A 19,963-nucleotide genomic window follows, 5' to 3' on the forward strand; every position below is an offset into this window, starting at 1 on the left:
CATTAGAAGACTGGCAAATCACTATGTGGTCAAATGACTTTAATGTGGAGTTTCTTTCAATGTCAGATTTCGATCATTTTGGGAATGTTATAGAGGATTTGCTCTTTTAAAATCAGCTAAATCTGGTGGATGGATGTTTCTCTTTGTGGCCAAAAGGGGAACTTTTGCATACTGGAATGCACAAAAATGAATGTCCCTGACTGTTCTTCAAAGAAGACAGCAAAGGAGGGTGTGAAAGTCCTAAAAGAGATAGGTTCATTAAACTGGATTTAAGACCCTCCTTTCCACAATCTCTTATCCCCTCAACATGCTCTGTTTCAGGTACAATTAAATCCTACATTAGGGGCAGAGTTCCAGCTAAATGGGGTCAGATTTTAGCCATGAACCTTCTTCATCAAACCACTGTATAGGTCTTTGAAAATGAACTGGTGGATTTGAAGCAGGAGATTTGAACAATCCAGAAAGTTGACTTAGAAAATACAGCTGTCTTTACAGATGGGTGCTCTGGGGATGATGGGAAAGGCACAGTGCCAAGCACCATATTAAATGGGTTGAAGGTGATGATGCTTTCTCCCACAATGAGTCTTAAGTGTGGACATTAAATCATGGTAAATAAAAAGATGATCGAGTCATCCTATGGATGAATCAGTGAGATTGTAACAGCATATCTGGATCCAGAGCAGTATGGGTCCTTCTGCTGCCACAGCTAAACTTAGGCCATTCCTAAGAACTGATAAGCCACCTGGTTATTCAGACCCTTGGGATGAGTGCCCTTGGATGAGGGGCAAGGGCTATTCTAACTGTAGCAACTCTAGAGGACAGAGATCATATGCTTGAGTCACAATTCTTTTGAAAGGTGAGAGGGGAGCACCAAATATATCAAGGGCAGCCAGATACCACAAACCAGGACACTATAATATTGGAGGAGTGCCAATGCATTCCTAGGGAATATTAGGAGTCAGATCACCAAGGGATAGAGTACACTTGATTAGGTGGAGGTGGTTGCAAGACCATCATCTGTGTCACAGTTGTGACTAATGGGTGTGATGTACAGGAATGGATATTATTTTTCAGAATCAAAGTAAGTGTCTATGTAGGAAAATACAGCAGCTGGTTATGCTAGTTATGATGAGTAGAGTAAAATGGAGGCCCTCACAGCAACCTGAACTAACCTGTGTCATTAATATAAAAAAAAAAGTTACTTCTAGTGCCTCACCAATGGCTTTTTTTTTTCTTTATTTTCATGGCTAATTCTAGTTAGGAACCATTTCTTTGATGTAGGAAGGAATTCAACATGGCTTTATAATCCTTCCTCAGGGTGACTTGGACTCTTTTTTTTTATTACTAGATTTGGTAAAAAGCATATGACTTGGGCCCCATTTCCTGAAGGTGATAATGACATAATATTGACTCAGATGGGTGACTCCATTTTGGAAGAGACAATAAATCAGTTGGTGGTTCATATGAGAGACAAGGCGTCATGGTTAATGTTAAGGAAATTCAGAGTCCAGCCCACTCATTTTTTTTAAATACATTGGATTGGGAAATTCACTATCCATAATAATCCAACTTAACAGTGATGGGCAATAATATATCTTTTTTTTTTTTGCAATAATATATCTTAGAAAAGCTCTGTATTATGGGAGGTATCAGTAAGGAGGACCTCCATTGGTAAAAGAGAAAAACCACTGATTATCTTATCTTCTTATCAGTTCTTATCAGAATCCAGACCACTTAGTCAATGTAGGAATTAGTATAAATAAAAAATCTTATCTGGCCTTTCCCTCCTGTCTCTAACTGACCAGGCAGCTCAAAATTCAGACCACTGGGAGAACTTACCTAGATCCTCATTCCTTAAGATTAGATTAATGACTATTGAGGTCCAGTGGTGTATAACTCACCTGTGGAAAGTTCAGTCATCTGCGAACCAGACTAAATAGTTTTTCTTAAGAACTGAATTCTCATTGGTACTGGCAAATTGGACTAGTTGAGAAGGCAAAAGAGTAGGGCTGGGACTGGCATCCAGCTAAGTCACAACTTCTTTATGAATTACACTAACTCCTGAGAGATGCATGTAAGCATGATCTTGACTATACTATTTTCACTTGATAACAGAAGCCACTTGTATATTATGTTTTGTTAGAGGTACAGTCTTATGTCACCCAACTCATAATGGGCAATTCTGGATGAAAGATGATGTTATGAGCCTGTGTTATCCAATCAGTAGCTACTGGGGCACAAAAATGGGCCAACTACTGCTTTGCAAAAGTAGTATAATAAGTAGCTACCTCAGGGAGATTATAGCTCCAGAAGCCTAATGGACATTTAATGTTGCCACCCCTCTGTGCCTACCAACCACTACATCTGGCTGGTCTCCAACAACCTAGGACCTACATGATTATAGAGACCATGAGGAAGACAATTCTGAAAGGCCAGTTTTAGATCTTTTGAGACTATAATCAGTCTGGGCCACATATTAAAGAGACAGATACTCAAGAAGTAAAGGCCATCAACATACCCAGTAGGGGAATGTGAGTTCTCTTGAACCCCAAAGTCCAATAAGCCTCTGAGTTTCCTTTTCAGACTAGGGGTGGGAGGTACATAGAAATATCATAGGCCTTGAGTGGAATTGAATATTAAGTTGGATGTTTTTTATGAAAATGGCAAAAATCTGAGTCCATCATCAACATAGATATGGGAGCCATGATTCTATGCATGTGTATATGATCCCCTTACCTAAAGACAATGTAGTTTTTCTGCTTAATAAGGTTACTCATGCTAATTAGAATATCCACCTTTGAAATATCAGTATGATATGATCTTACATTGTCCATGACCTGCCTCCAGAATCAAATATAAAGTCATCTGCTTGACATTTAAAGTTCTCCATAAACTGGCCCTTTCCTCATTTTCCTACATTCTTACACTTTCTTCCCCTCTTCATACTCCATGACCTAGCTACACTGGCCTATTTGCAGTTTCTTGAACATGATACTACCTCCCATCTCCATGTCTTTCAATTGGTTAGTCCCCTTCCTGTAATACACAGCTCCCTCATGTTCTTCATTAGTTTCCCTAGCTTCTTTTAAGAAGTGCTTCTGGAGTGCCCCTATTTCTGGGATCCCCTATTTGCATCCCCATTAGTTTTCCCTTTCAGACTACCTTAATCTTCTCTCTCTCTCTCTCTCTCTCTCTCTCTTTCTCTCTCTCATACATATATAGTATATGTGTATATATATATACACACACTCACATATATATGCACTCTCTTTCATATATGTGTATACACATACACACAAGATTATATACACACACAAAATTATATATGTATTCTTAGATGTACTTTATTATTTACGTTATGTCTCCCTGATTAAAATGTATGCCTCAGGAGGGCAGAGGTGTTTTTTTGTTTATTTGTTTATCTATCTTTGCTACTCTCTATATCTAGCACTTAGCACAGTGCTTGGTATATAGTAATTGCTTAATAAATACTCATTGACTGATTTAATGAATGATTGATATTGGCCAACCCCCTCCACCTTATAAAAAGAGATCTGCCCTTACTACAGATTATGCTTAATCATGATATGGTAATTCTGTGCTAGTTCATCTGTACTTATGACAAACACACTAAATTTTTATAAAATGTTCTTCTTCCTTACCCTCTTCTCCCCTACATGATTTCTTCTGATCAAGATATCTATTTTATTGCAAAGCAAATATGAAATTTGACCTTGTACTATTAAATTTGTTGGAGTTTTTCCTCTCCCATTCAATCATTATATTGTTTGCATGATAGATTTAAAAATGTATTAAAAAAAAACAATTTCACCATTCCTCTGATTATTAAGGTTGGATGTCCTTCCTCCCAGAAACTATATCAGTGATAAAACCCCACTTCTATAAGATGCAGGAGGAAGAAACTCTGGTTCAGGGGTTTCTTGAAACTGATATCTAAAAAAACCTCATCTGATAGTGATTTTTTTTTTTGTTATATTACTAGTCAACTTCCTCTATCTGATCATTATGCTAATACCCTGTGTAGAGTCTTCTGGGCTTCGGAAGTTTCTGCCTCCTTGGTAAATTTTATACTACCTGGGGAAAATGTTCATATCTCCCTGAATTGGCAGGTCTTCTCTCCTCCACTATATGTCAGGCAACTACTTCCTAGGAAGTGTTTGGGAGATCTAGTGGGAAAATCATTGGGAGATGATATACTATTTAATAATTATGGGATGTGTGAAACTGTATTTTTATAAGTATCTCATAAAACTTAGAAGAAAAGGGATCTATTAAGCTACTTGGTAGTAATCCTGAGTCCCTGGTTGAAGGAGAATGAAAATCCTCATCTAACTCCCATGGAAAAGGGGGATACCCCTCAGTAGAAAACTCTAACAGGACAAAAATTTAATACTATCTCTCTGATGTATCTCCAAAGATTAAAATAAAAAATGACTGATGGACCGTGGAACACTGAGTGAGTAGGAGTACAAATGAATCCTACTATCAACTCAGTTCCCTGGACATGTTGCGTGCAAAAGTCTTATGGCTACTTAACTACTACTGGTGACTCTGACCCATACTGGGGATTGGTGATAGTATCGAAAATATTGCCATTTGTGCTTTAGACTTGATATTCTTTATACTTTTAGTCATCATTGCTGTTTTTCACAAGACACCTATTTTGAACTGCCCTTTACATTATTAACTATGATGTATATATTATACTTCTCAAAAGACTTTTTATAGTTATAAAAGTATTTGCATTAATCTCCTCCTCCATCATTGTTCATGTTAGTATTTTCCTTAAGTTAGAATTTATGACAATTTTTGTGGAGAAGGTCCCCTGAAATAATTTTGGGACCTAAGCGGGATGTGATAGGAATAGCACCTGTTTTACATAGACTGGACATTTCAATTTGAAGGGTCAAGAAGGCCATTCTTTGGATTTGCTTAGCTTGGTGGACTAGGGTTTTATTCATTTTGCTCCATTGACATCTAGGACTTTGGAGATTTAGCAGAATTCCTGCTAACCTATTGAGAAGTGTTTTTGACTTGGAATTAAGTAATGGTGAATGCAAGAGGTAGAGGAAAGTAGTATTTCATGTTGTCAAGTGGAAATTTTATCCTTTTAAATTTTATTCTATAGATTTTTAAAATTTTATTCATATTCTGTCACTGTTACATTACATTCCAAACCAAAATCTGAATGATTGGACTTACTTGAGTTAAGTCTTGACACAAATAGTTGACATTTTATTCATCTACGCACATAACAATTCATCAATTCCAGCTATACAAGTATGATCTTGTTGATATCCTCCTGTAAATACTGTAAAACTCAGTATTTTTGGAGCCTCCCTCTACTTTTTCTCTCTCTTTTTTAACACTGAATAGACTCTGGATCCCAAACTTGTATATATGTGCTGTATGGCTTTCTTTGGTAACTGTTGAAACAAGGGTCTTGTGTTATGTGTATATTATCAGGAGTATAGCCCAGAAAGCACCACTTATCTATGTGGTACTACAGAGAAAACATGTAGGAAAAATTAGGCCAGAAATACAAGGGGATAGGACAATGAGGAGATGGCATGTCAATTGTCTGTCACTCCAAAAGGAAGGTCTTCCTCTACCAGCAAAGGCTTATCCATTCCAGAGGCCTTGACCTATGACAAGAGAGGTTTTTGGTTACCTTGGTTAAATGTGGTTTTCACATTTCAGTTTCAACGTAACCTAGGAAAAATACAGTCAGACAGTTTTCTTCCAGTTAAGAGTGATTATCCAAGTTGAGAACAACCCAGTTTTGTACTTTATTTAACATTCACTTCATATTTCACAAGTTGTAAACCCCAGGGAATTAAAACATTAGCTAAAACAAATGATAACTGGAAAACGTGAATGAAGAATGAAAATTGCATTCCTTAAAGCAACCTCAGGGAGACAGAGTCTATGTGGCAAATAATTGAAAGAAGGAACAACCTCAGCCATGGTTTTGTGTCACTTTTCCGATAAAACATGCTCTTCATCTCCTCTCTGAATGTTAATGTCAGGGAACAGGATTATCATCTGCCTTCTGGACCAAACATATTAAGCTAGACTTTTTGCTACATGTCAGAAACTGTGACAGGATCCCACATACTTCAGAAAACGTTGGCATTCCCAGAAGTGTTCAGAGAATTTCAGAGTACTCAGTAATGCTTCAGTCAGGAGTCATGCAAAACAGATGTGTGTATGTTGTTTCCCCAGATATAAGGTAGACTTTGTAAGACACAAGACTGTTTCATTTTGTCTGTATTCTCAGTGCCATAGTTGTTGTTCAGTCATTTCAATCATATCTGACTCTCCATGATCCCATTTGGGGTTTTCTTGGCAAAAATACTGGAATCATTTACCATTTCCTTCTCCAGCTCATTTTACAGATGAGGAACTGAGGCAAACAGGGTTGAGTGACTTGTCCAGGGTCACAGAGCTAGTGTCTGAAGCTAGATTTGAACTCATAAATATGAGTCTTCTTAATTCCAAGCCCAGTGCTGTATCCACTACACCACCTAGCGACCCTCCTCAGTATCATAGTAGGTACTTAATCAATGTCTTTTAATACATTTATTCTTCTATAGGAAGCTGCTTTTCCTCCCTCTAACAATGGTGACATAGCAGTGACAAAAAAAAAAAGCACAAGATATTTTTTGACGATGCTTCTACAGAATCTGTACCCTCTCTACCAGGTAAAGAATTATTGTAGAGCTGTGCTGGGGCGTGCTGCAGGCAGCTCAACTGGCTCACAGATTGTTAAATTTTCAGCGTCAGCATCTGCATTTCACAGATAGGTAATTGTTACAAATCAGGGCTTGATCTGTTGTTGTTGTTGTTGTGGCTCATTTAGTTTAAAGAAATTATTAGGGATGCAGATTAAATTTAAAGGTATGTCCAGAGAACCTGGCTGTTAAGCTTTTTCCAGCCCACTAAATAAAGATTTCTAGTAATTATTTTAAGGTACCATTTCAATTCAATCCTTATTGCTAAACAAATGATAATAATTCATTTTTCTTAGCATACAAACAAATGTGCTACTTACACAAGAAATTATTGGCAACATCGTATAGTAAAAAAAGAATGATGGTTCCAAAATGGAAGGACTTGAATTCAGATTCTACTTTCATGATCTTGGTCAAGATAATTTCCTTTTCTGAGGCTCAATTTCCTCATGCAAAATGAGGTGGTTGGATAAGGTGACCCCAAAGTCATATGATTTCGCTGCAAATATGTATTCAAAATGTGTGAGCCCTCAATAATTCTGCACAGCCACACCATATCATTTTTTTCCCAAATGAATTAGGCCATGGAAGATTTCTGGTCTGGCCATGCCTCTGTAACATAAAGTGTTAAGGAAATTCACAATTTGCTCTCTTTACCACAGAATTCCTACTTTTCAGTACTCTGTGGCTATTGCCTATTTTCTCTGTAGTATATTTATTCATGTTATTTATTTGTTACTTTTTTTTCATTAACCACAAGAATTTTTCTCTCCCTCCCCATTAAAAAATAAAAATAAAGTTATTATAGCAAAGTGTTTTGATTTCTGATCTAGAAGATATAGGTCTGATGCATGGCTTTCTAGGAAAACAGAGCTGTATCTTATCTCTGCATAATTTCATGTATCTCTGAAGGAATGAGAGGATTTGGAGACAGGTATGCAAATAGATCAGGATTTAATGGTCACTGTTGGAAGCCTATGTAATCTGTGGATCAATATATCTAAAAGTTTGTTTTGTGACTTTGTCATGTCTAGAATTATAGTAGATCGGGTAATGGGGAAGATGTAGTATCCTCAGACTTAATGGAATTATGGTTCAAGGGACATGATTTGGCACATAGTATAGTTATTTAAATGGAATTCCATACTAACATCCAAATGAATTTTGAGGAGTTTGGGAAATATAATATTCAGGATAAAATCTAGAGCAGATCCTCTCATTTTTCAAGTTGAGAAACTGAGGCCTAAGGAGGTTAAGAGACTTGCCCAAGGTAATGTAAATAGTAAATGCAGAACCATAATCCAAACTCATCTTCCTACTCAAAATCCAGTGTTCTTTCTACTTTGCTATAAATTGAATCATTGTTTCAAGCAAATTCTTCTCTTTACCCTGCATAAATTTCAAGCTAAACAGATCACACAAAATATTTAAAGAACTGGGAGCAGAAAAGGAATTGGGAGCAGAAAGTCTTGGGTTCAATTTCTGCCTTTTTCACTCACTAGCTATGTAACCATGGGCAAATCACTTAACACTTTGAGCTTCAGTTTTCTTCATCCATAAAATAGGGACAATAATTCCTGCAGTTTCTACCTCACATGGTTAGTTTGAAACATAAATAAGATAATGTATGCAAAGTGTTTTATAAGCATTAAAATGTCATATAAATTCCAGTTAATATAATTGTTTTATTCTTCCCATATTTTATTCCCAAAACAAGTCAATATCCTGTTATTATTATAGAATATATAATTTTTTGAGAACTATTGTTACAGGTAGATAAAGTGACAATTTTTAAAAGTAAATAACAGTATAAGAATATAAAGTTAATTTTCTTCAAATTCACTGACAATATCCCTGGAACAACTATAGTAGCAGATAGGATGGCAAGGATGAAATGTACTTTGTCCTGTTCCTACATTATTTTAACTTATTCTACTTTATGTCTATACTTTGAAAGATTTTCATTCAATGCAGTTTGGGGATTTTAAGTATTCAACATGATAACATCAATTAAAAATGCTCTCAAATTTTATAGATCAATGTTTCATCCTTTGTGTTGTTGATGAGAATGAAGTCTATGATTATACACTACTAGTAAAGCCTTCCAGTTGAATTCTCAAAGATAGTTTGGGTTTTGTATCTGTATATTTTTAATTTGGGGTTTTCTTGTCTCTTCATTTGCAAAGGATAGGTATCTTCAGGTATATATCACAGCAGGTGCAATTTCCAACATGCCATTGAGTGATCTGCTCTCTACCAGTGTTACAAGGCTCCTTAAGGATAAGCTTGCTATAATTGTTTTGCTGGTAATGACTTGATTCCCTTCTATAAACAAATCTTCATGACTCAGTCATGTGTTCAGTGTTTCATTATTGACATAATACTGATGGAGCTCACATGAATATTGTCTGTAGATTGAGTGCTTTCAATTTTCACTCTTGGATCTAAGATTTTTAAAGACCTTCTCAGAAGCTAGGCTACTTTAGGTTACGTTTGACTAATCCAATGACATATGCCTATTGCCAGCCCATACTTTAGCTGTGTGGAAAGAGGCCTGATGATCCAAAAGCATTTCTAAATATCTTTAACCTGTTGACCATGTACTCTGAGAGCTACCAATCTTCCTCCTTCTTTGTGGCAAGGAATTATTAATCTTTCTATAATTACCTTAGGGCAATGAGTGCTGGGTTTTATGGATATCGTAGGTGTTTCTGTATGTATATTTCTTTAATACTTTCTAGATCCATTGCTATCTGTCTAACCATACAAAAAAAAAGTGTGTGTTGGTGTTAATTGTACGTGTTAATCTTGTTCATGTTAATTGCTCTAAATGTGTTCTTCCTATTATTCTCTGACTTCAGGATCCTAGATTGTCTCTTTAACAGAGCCTTGGACAGCTTCTTGATAGTCTTAATGCTCTTTTTTTTTTCTTGCCTAGAAATAAACGAAGTATTTTCAAATATTGCTTTCATCAGTTGGTTCAATTTGACATGAGGACTCAAACTCAATGCCTTTGGTCTCTACATTTTCCCTGGAGTATATTAAGAATTTTGTACTTACTGATTTTAAATGACAGTCTATCATCATTGGATAAAGTTTCCTCAAGATGAAAATAGCTGTTTAAGATGTAATTCAATGAATTTCACAGCCATATAAAAGAAGTAATGAGTACCATGTTGATATAATTCTCTCTTTGACTTGACTTATAAGCTATACTCAGTTTTATCCATAAGTAATGATGATGGGTTTAAAACTAGGTAGAACCATTGTGGCTGTAAACTTTCTTTTCTTCTTTCTTCTTCTTCTCCTCCTCCTTCTTCACATCCTTTTTCTCTTCATCCTCCTCCTTCTCTGCCTTTTTCTCTTTTCCTCTTTTTATCTCTTTTACCCTTTCTTTCTAACCCCTTCTTCATTATTATCATCTCATTATTCTCAATATGGTTCAGATAAAAACAGCCCTAAAATAAGTAACTATCTTGCTATTATTCTTTTGTGTTTAATGTTTTAACAGCTGATTCACAAAAGGACAAAATAACTTTTGTAGTTGAATAAAAGTATTAGAATACAAGCTCATTGGAACCATCCTCAGTACAACTCAAGTTCTAGATCACACAATGGGGATGATATGCACCTACTTCTTCCTGTTCCCACATGATCTCTGTTATGTTATTTTTCAAAGCTGCTTTTCTGAATAGGTTGAAGATTATAGGTATGTGGCACAGTCACATCTATTACAAAGTTCTTAAATTATTATGGATCATATTATGTCTATGCAACAAACTGTTCTGTCATAATGGTCCAGTTCTAGTATATATAGTTCATAGAGCTGGATAGGACTCTGGAAGTCACCAAGTTCAAATCCCAGTTTTTAGAGATGAGGAAACTGAGACTCTGAGAGGATAAGTGACTTACCTATGGTCACACAGTAAGTGTTGGCTAAATTTGAGGCTAAGTATAAAACGGGACAACCTAGTTAATAGGTTGAGTACTGTAGGATATTTTAAGGTCTATATGTGTAATATAGAGATTTGTCAACTGTTAGTTTATGAACAATAGCAAACTTCCAATGCACAATTCCAACCACCAGATTATGTTTTACTAGGCATTTGATAGGTGCTAATATTTTACAGTTTTCAAAGATTTATTATACTCTCTATTATATTTTCTCACATAATCTTCCTCAGATTAGGCTTTTAGATGATAATCCTTCTCTTCTTTATGGTGACAATAACCTGATTACAAATTGCCACCAGGGACCCCATCATTTCCCCAAATAAATCTGTAGCTCTTTCTTTGGAAAGTGGAAAGTGGATAGCACTTTCCATCACAAGGCCTCTGGAGATGTCTTAGATCCTTGTGTTTCCAGGAAGGGTTAAGTTTGTCAACATTACTCATCACACAACGTGGCTGTTATTGTGTACAATGTTCTCTTGGTTCTGCTCGCTTCACTCAGCATCAGATCATACAAGTCTTTCCAGGTTTTTCTGAAGTCAGCTTGTTCATCATTTCTTATAGCACAAGAGTATTCCATCACATTCATATACCACAACTTGCTCAGCCATTCCCCAACTGATGGGGATCCTCTCAATTTCCAATTCTTTGCCACCACAAAAAGAGCTGATATGAATATTTTTGTACATGTGGGTCCTTTTCCCATTTGTATGATCTCTTTGGGGTATAGCCCTAGAAGTACTATTGCTAAGTCAAAGGGTATGCACATTTTTATAGCCCTTTGGGCATAGTTCCAAATTGCTCTCCAAAATGGTTGGATCATTTCACAACTCAACCAACAATGCATTAGTGTTAAAATTTTCCTACATCTTCTCCAACATTTATCACTTCCCTGTTTCGTCATGTTGGCCAATTTGATAGGTGTGATGTGGTACTTCAGAGTTGTTTTGATTTGCATTTCTCTAATCAATAGTGATTTAGAACACTTTTTCATATGACTATAGATGGATTTAATTTCTTCATCTGAGAACTGTCTGCTCATATCCTTTGACCATTTATCAATTGGGGAATGGCTTGTATTCTTATAAATTTGACTTAATTCTCTATATATTTTAGAAATGAGGCCCTTCTCAGAGAGACTGGTTGTACAAATTCTTTCCCAATTTTCTACCTTCCTTCTAATCTTAGTTGCATTGACTTTGTGAAAAATTTTTCAATTTAATGTAATCAAAATTATCCATTTTGCTTTCCGTAATGTTCTCTATCTCCTGTTTGGTCATGAATTCTTCTGTTCTCCATAGATCTGACAGGTAAACTATCCCATGCTCTCCAGTTTGCTTAAAGTATCAGCCTTTATATCTAAATCATGAACCCATTTTGACTTTATTTTAGTATGTGGTGTGAGATTTTGGTCTATGCCTAGTTTCTGCCATATTCTTTTCCAGTTTTCCCAGCAGTTTTTTTCAAAGAGTGGGTTCTTATCTCAAAAGCTGGGGTCTTTGGGTTTATCAAATAATAGATTAATATAGTCATTGACTACTGTGTCTTGCACATTTAATCTATTCCACTGATTCACCACTCTATTTCTTAGTCAGTACCAAGCAGTTTTGATGATTGCTGCTTTATAATACAATTTAAGATCTGAAATGGCTAGGTCACCTTCTCCTGAATTTCTTTTCATTACTTCCCTTGATATTCTGGACCTTTGGTTCTTCCAAATGAATCTTGTTATTATTTTTTCTAACTCTACAAAATAATTTTTTGGTAGTTTAATTGGTAGGGAACTGAATAGGTAAATTAGCTTAGGTAGAATTGTCATTTTTATTATATTAGCTTGGCCTACCCATGAGCAACTGATGTTTTTCCAATTATTTAGATCTGACTTTATTTGCACAAAAAGTGTTTTGTAATTGTGTTCATAGAGTTCCTGGGTTTGTTTCAGGAGGTAGACTCCTAAATATTTTATAATGTCTACAGTAAGTTTAAATGGAATTTCTCTTTCTATCTCTTGCTGTTGGGCTTTGTTGGTAATATATAGAAATGCCAATGATTTATGTGGGTTTATTTTATAGCCTGCAACTTTGCTCAAGTTGTTTATTATTTCAAGTAGTTTTTGACTTGATTCCCTAGGATTCTCTAAGTATAACATCATGTCATCTGCAAAGAGTGATAGCTTTGTTTCTTCTTTGCCTATTCTAATACCATCAATTTCTTTTCCTTCTCTTATTGCCAAAACTAATATTTCCGGTACGATATTGAATAACAGTGATGATAATGGACATTCTTGTTTCACCCCCAATCTTATTGGAAATGCTTCTAACTTGTCCCCATTACATATTATGCTTGCTGAAGGTTTTAGATAGATGCTATTTATTATTTTAAGGAAGACTCTATTTATATCTATGCTCTCTAGTGTTTTTAATAGGAATGGGTGTTGTATTTTGTCAAAAGCATTTTCTGCATCTATTGAGATGATCATGTGGTTTCTGTTAGTTTTGGTGTTGATATGATGAATTATGCTGATAGTTTTCCTAATATTGAACCAGCCCTACATTCCTGGTATAAATCCTACCTGGTCATAGTATATTATTCTTGTGATAAGTTGTTGTAATCTATTTGCTAATATTTTGTTTAAAATTTTTGCATCTATATTCATGAGAGAAATTGGTCTATAATTTTCTTTCTCTGTTTTGACTCTTCCTGGTTTAGATATCAGCACCATATTTGTATCATAAAAAGAATTTGGTAAGACTCCTTCTTCACCTATTTTCCCAAATCGTCTGTATAGTTTTGAAATTAATTGTTCTTTAAATATTTGATAGAATTCACATGTAAATCCATCTGGCCCTAGAGATTTTTTCCTAGGGAGTTCCTCAATGGCTTGTTCAATTTCTTTTTCTGAGATGGGGTTATTTAAGTATTTTACTTCCTCTTCTGTTAACCTGGGAAATTTATATTTTTGTAAATATGTATCCATTTCACTAAGATTGTCAAATTTGTTGGCATATAGTTGGGCAAAATAATTCCTAATTGTTGTTTTGATTTCTTCTTCCTTGGTGTTAGCTTCACCCTTTTCATTCTTGATACTAGTAATTTGGTTTTCTTCTTTCTTTTTTTTAGTTAAATTAACCAAAGGTTTATCTATTTTATTGTTTTTTTCATAAAACCAGCTCTTAGTTTTATTTATTAGTTCAATAGTTTTCTTAATTTCAATTTTATTATTTTTTCCTTTGGTTTTTAATATTTCTAATTTGATGTTTAATTGAGGATATTTAATTTCTTCTTTTTTTCTATTTTTTTAGTTGTATGCCCAATTCATTGATCTCCTCTTTTTCTATTTTATTTTTGTAAGCATTTAGAGATATAAAACTTCCCCTAAGAACTGCTTTTGCTGCATCCCATAAGTTTTGGCATGTTGTCCCATTATCATCATTCTCTTAAATGAAATTATTGATTGTTTCTATGATTTGTTGTTTGACCCAATCATTTTTTAGGATTAGATTATTTAGTTTCCAATTATTTTTCAGTCTTTATTTCCATGGCCCTTTGTTCCATGTAATTTTTATTGCATCATGATCTGAAAAGGGTGCATTTCATATTTCTGCCTTTCTGCATTGGATTGTGAGGTTTTTTATGCCCTAGTACATGGTCAATTTTTATATATGTGCCATGTACAGCCAAGAAAAAAGTATATTCCTTTCTATCCCCATTCAGTTTTCTCCAGAGGTCTATCATATCTAACTTTTCTAATGATCTATTCACCTCATCAACTTCTTTCTTGTTTATTTTGTGGTTAGATTTATCTAGTTCAGAGAGTAGGAGGTTGAGGTCCCCCACTAGTATAGTTTTGCTGTCTATTTCTTCCTGTAACTCCCTGAATTTCTCCTCTAACAATTTGGATGCTATACCATTTGATGCATATATGTTTAGTAATGATATTATTTCAATGCCTATGGTGCCTTTTAGCAGGATGTAGTTTCCTTCCTTATTTCTTTTGATAAGATCTATTTTTGCTTTTGCTTTGTCTGAGATCAGGATTTCTACCTCTGCTTTTTTTACTTCAGCTGAAGCATAATAAATTCTGTTCCAGCCTTTTACTTTTATCCTGTATGTGTCATTCTTTTTCAAATGTGTTTCCTGTGAACAACATATTGTAGGATTATGGTTTTTAATCCATTCTGCTATCTGCTTCCATTTTATGGGAGAGTTCATCCAATTCACATTCACAGTTATGATTACTATCTGTGTCTTTTTCTCCATCCTTTTCCCCCGTTTATGCTTTTCTTTCTCCTTTCCCCCCCACTAGCGTTTTGCTTTTGACCATCCACTTCTTTCAGTCCCACCTCCCTTCTATTATCCCCTTCCCTTTTTTTCCCTCCTCACCCTTACTGCTTCTTCCCTCCCTTTTATCTCTGCTCCCTTTTCTTTCCCCTTTTCCCTCCTAATGCCTGCAGGGCAAGTTAGATTTCTATATCTAACTGATTATGTTATTCCCTTCTTGAGCCAAATCTGATGAGAGTAAGGTTCAAACAATGCTCATTCCCCTCCCTTCTTTACCTCTGCTCTAATAGGTTTTCATGTCTTTTCCTGTAATGTAATTTACCCTTGTCTGCCTCCTCCTTTCTCAGTACATTTTCTTAGCTCAGACTAATCCACTAACTTGGATCCATTTAACCAACTTGATTAGATTTTTTTTTTATCATTACATCAAAGTCAACTTATACCCACCCCCTTTATGTATACTTCTTTAACATGGTGTAATAACAATAGAGGTCTAAAGAGTTGCAAGTGTCATCTTCTCTTGTAGGGATGTAAACAGTTTGCCCCTATTAGCAACATACTGTATCTTTCTGTCCCATTTACCTTTTTATGTCTCTCTTGAATCTTGTACTTGAAGAGTAAATATTTTGTTGAACTCAGTCTTTTTATCAGGAAGGTTTGGAAGTACCCTATTTCATGGAATATCCATCCCCTCCCCTGAAAAATCACACTCATTTTCACTGGGTAGTTTATCCTTGGCTCTAATCCAAGCTCTTTTGCCTTACAGAATATCATGTTCCACGCCCTACTGTCTTCCAATGTAGAAGCTGCAAGGTGTGTAATCCTGACTGTGGTTCCATGATATTTAAATTGTTTCTTTCTGGCTGCTTGCAGTATTTTCTCTTTAATCTGGTAATTTTGGAATTTAGCTATTCTATTCCTTGGCATTTTCAATTTGAGATCCCTTTCAGGCAGGGAGCGGTGGATTCTTTCTATATTTATTTAACCTTCTGGTTCTAGGGTTTCAGGGCAGTTTTCCTTTATGATTTCCTGAAAGATACTGTCCAGGCCCTTTTTTTCATCATGATTTTCAGGTAGGCCAATAATTTTTAAATTGTCTCTCCTGGATTGATTTTCCAGGTCAGTTGTTTTATCCATGAGGTACTTTACATTTTCATCTATTTTTTTCATTTTTTTGGTTTCTGTTTGACTGATTCTTGCTCTCTCATAGAGTCATTAGTTTCCATTTGTCCAATTCTAGTTTTTAACATATTGTGTTCTTCTGTTAGATTTTGTACTATCTTCTCCAGTTGGCCAATTGTGTTTTTTAGGGACTTGTTTTTTTCAGTGTACTTTTTTTTCCAATTGGCCAATTGTATTTTTTAAGGACTCCTCTACCTCTCTTATTTGACTTTTAAAATCCTTCTTGAGCTCTTCTAAGAAGGATTTTTGGGCTTCAGACAAGTTCATATTCCCTTTTGATGTTGCAGATGTGGGTTTGTTGACAGTGTTGTCCTCGTCAGAATTTCTGTCTTGATATTCACTCTTCTCTTAATGTGAATCTATCTTACGTTTCTTTTTACTCATGGTGTTTCTTTATTCCCTGGCCTTTAAAGAGATTAAGCTCTCCTGCTGGGGAGCAGAGGGCACTGGCCCAAGCTTCCTGTGTTGGGAGCCTAGGTCTTGGTCACTGGCTTTGTGTGCTGGGGCCTCTTATGTTGGCAATTGGAGGCTGTAGGTTTCTGGTAGCTTACCTGGTATTAGGCTAAAATGAGCAAGGCTGGGACTTTCAGGCACATCTAGGTTGCCTGCTTTTCCTTTCCTTTAGCTTTCTTCAGCTCCTTTTAGATGGGTACTACAGGGTGTTTATCTGCCTGGGGCCCCTTGCAGTGCTGCCTCCTTTAGTTCTTCTGAGGCACTGGGAGACTCCTTTGCTGTAGAATGCCAAGGCACCTGGTGGTTTTCTGTGCTGGTTTCCACTGGTTCCTCTGCTCTCACTGAGGTACTCAGAGGTCCAGCTGTTGGTGTTTGCCTGATAGACCACCTGGGCTTCAGGATCTCCTCCTGGTTGGCAGTTGGAGGCTGTAGGGTTCTGACAGCTTACCTGGTGTTGGGCTGGAATCAGCAAGGCTGGAACTTTCAGGGAACTCTAGGTTGTTTTCTTCAGCTCCTTTCAGATGAATGCTGCAGGGTGCTTATCTGCCTGGGGCCCTTTGTAGTGCTGCTTCCCTTATTTTTGCTGAGGCACTGGGAGATACATTTGCTGTAGAATGCTGAGGTACCAGAATCTCCTCCTGGTGTGCTAAAGCGGGTCTTTCCACTAGCTGGCAGGGTGATTCCCATTCTGTACTGCTCCCTTTCCCCCAGGGTAAGAGGGTTGTTTCTGTTAATCCCACTAGCTACCTGGGCTACTGCACTTCTGCTCCCTGTCTTTCTTCTGGTTCAGCTGTTCCAGGGTTTTTTCTGGGGTGATATTTTCTAGGTTTTCAGAGGTTGATAGGGGAGGGTGAGAGCAACTATGTTTTTTACTCCATCATTTTGGCTCCCAGAAGTGCCATATCTTCTATTTTGGAACAGAAATGCCAATTTTCTATAACTGTGTTAGAATGAAGTATTCTGTGTTTTAACATAGTGCAGATTTTGTTAGAATACTTTCCATAGTTGTTACAATCCATTTTACAATTCTGAAAATATATATTGAGACACATTGTAGAGGTATTAATTGTTTTACAAGTGTTCTCATTCAGCTTTGATTTCAGAATGTGAGTGTCTTAAGATATTTATCTATAGCCTATACACTTACTTGATGCATGTTGTGCAGATGAGATTTAGTATTTGTTATTATAACCTTCATTCATTGGTTCAATATGACCTCTAAATTCAAAGTCAAAGCTTTTAATCTGTATGTTGCCATGGCATATACTTAGAATTTTATACATATTGAGTACAAATTATATCATTTGGTATCATTTCAAAAGAAGAAGAAGCCATCTAATCTGTCTTTTGTCTTTTTGCTTGATGTCGTCAATACACATCAAGCAGTTAATAAGCTATTGTGGTTTGACTTCTCTAATTTAGAAACTATACTGTCTTCATGAAGAATGGATGTTTTATATGAATTATTCAATGGTATTATTATGTTGGTGGCATATTTTAAATAGAAAATGATTTTCACTGTGAATATCAAACACTGGCATCATCACTATACTTGGGTCTATTTTACATATTTTCAGTATGTGAATAAACTATGAGTGCGGAACAAGTTTTGCAATAATCAGTGAAGGTTTTATATATGTTATGATATGGGCCAGCTAGATGATGCAGTGCTGGACCTGAAATCAGGAAGACTTATCTTAATGAACTCAAATCTGGCCTCAGACACTTAGTAGCTATATGACCCTGGGCAAGTCACTTAACCCTGTTTGCTGAAGTTCCTCATTTGTACAAATGACCTGGAGAAGGAAATGGCAAACTACTCTAGTATATCTGTCATGAAAACCCCAAACGGGTAATGAAGAGTCAGACATAACTGAAATGACTGAATGATAATAAAAAACTTATGGTGTTTGGTCAAGTTATTTAATTAATAATAAGTTGCCCTTTCTAATCCCTGTGACTTTTACTATTCTCTTTATGCTCCTCAGCCAAAATTTTATTTGATATATAACTGGAAGGGCTTTAGTGTTCTTCTCTTTTGGTTTAATTATACATGTATGTATGTATATTGGTTAACTTGCTAAAATAATTTCTTTTTGTAATTTAATAAAAATAATTGAAATATAATCCTATATCCCAGTACATATATACTATCCATGTAGATATATGAGAAGGAGGAAGGGGAGGAGGAGGAGGACGAGGAGGAAGGATAAAAGAGATGGGAACATTTGGAACAGGCATTATTCTGTAGTGGAGAGAGAGCTGATTTCAGACACTGGAACACCTGCATTCAAGTCCCATCTCTGACACAAACTAATTATGTGATTCTGGACAAGTCATTTAATCTCTCAGTACCCCAGAAATATCTCTGAAACCATACATTGCAGGGTACATGCCAATCAGCTTTTATGAAGTTCTTTACCAAGAGTTGCCCTCCACTGATGAAATCACAGAGCTGATCATATGATCATACACTGTGATGGGATACCCCCTTTTTGAGACTCTTAAGGGTGTCTCCTTTAGAAGCAAAATGGAGGTATACATATAACATACCACCAAATCTCTGTCAAGTAAAAGTTATAGTTAGGAAAGTGACCATCAGTCCTCTTCTCCAAAGAATTCAATCCTGTAGCTTCTTATGACTGTGCCCTTTTCTCTCTCTGGATTTCTTTCTTCTTGGTGTAATGTCTCAAATCTTGATGTGAGGAAGATGAATCTAGATATTTGGCTGAATGAAGACAAGTTATTGATGGCTTCCATGTAAAAGAGGGAAGCACAATTACTCTGTTGGGCCCCAAAGGACAGACACTTAAAACAATAAAAGGAAATTTAAAAAGAACACAAGTGAAGGCATGTCATAAAACATTTTTTTTTCCACAACAACTAGAGCTGTCCAAAGTAAAATGGCTTCCCTTGGGGCATAGTAGGTTCCTCCTTCAAGTGAAGGGTAGATATGTATGACTAATTAATTCAGTTTTATGTGAGTCTGATTTCTCCTGAGTCCTGACTTCAAGTTTTTCTTGTTTCTCCTAAATCCATTCTGCTGGCCTTCTTCTCCTTACAACATTCTGTTCTTTCGTTCCATTTTGAACAGGATCCCATTTTAGCTATTACTCTTATTTGCTTCCTTATATGTCAAGTACCAGGCAAGTGAGAGTTTTAATATTTCCCCTCCTTTCTTGAGTCGCATATAATGTTTAGTGATGGAATTTAATTTTACATCCACAGTTGGAGCAGAAAGGCAAAACCCAAGTAAGAACTTGGAGTGTTATAAAAGAGCGGTGTGTTCTGGTCTAGGTAACTTGGAAATGCACGTGATTCCATTTCACTAATAATTAGAA

This window comes from Vombatus ursinus, unplaced genomic scaffold, assembly GCF_900497805.2.
Source record: "Vombatus ursinus unplaced genomic scaffold, bare-nosed wombat genome assembly UNPS02009205.1, whole genome shotgun sequence".
In the NCBI taxonomy this organism is placed as follows: Eukaryota; Metazoa; Chordata; class Mammalia; order Diprotodontia; family Vombatidae; genus Vombatus; species Vombatus ursinus.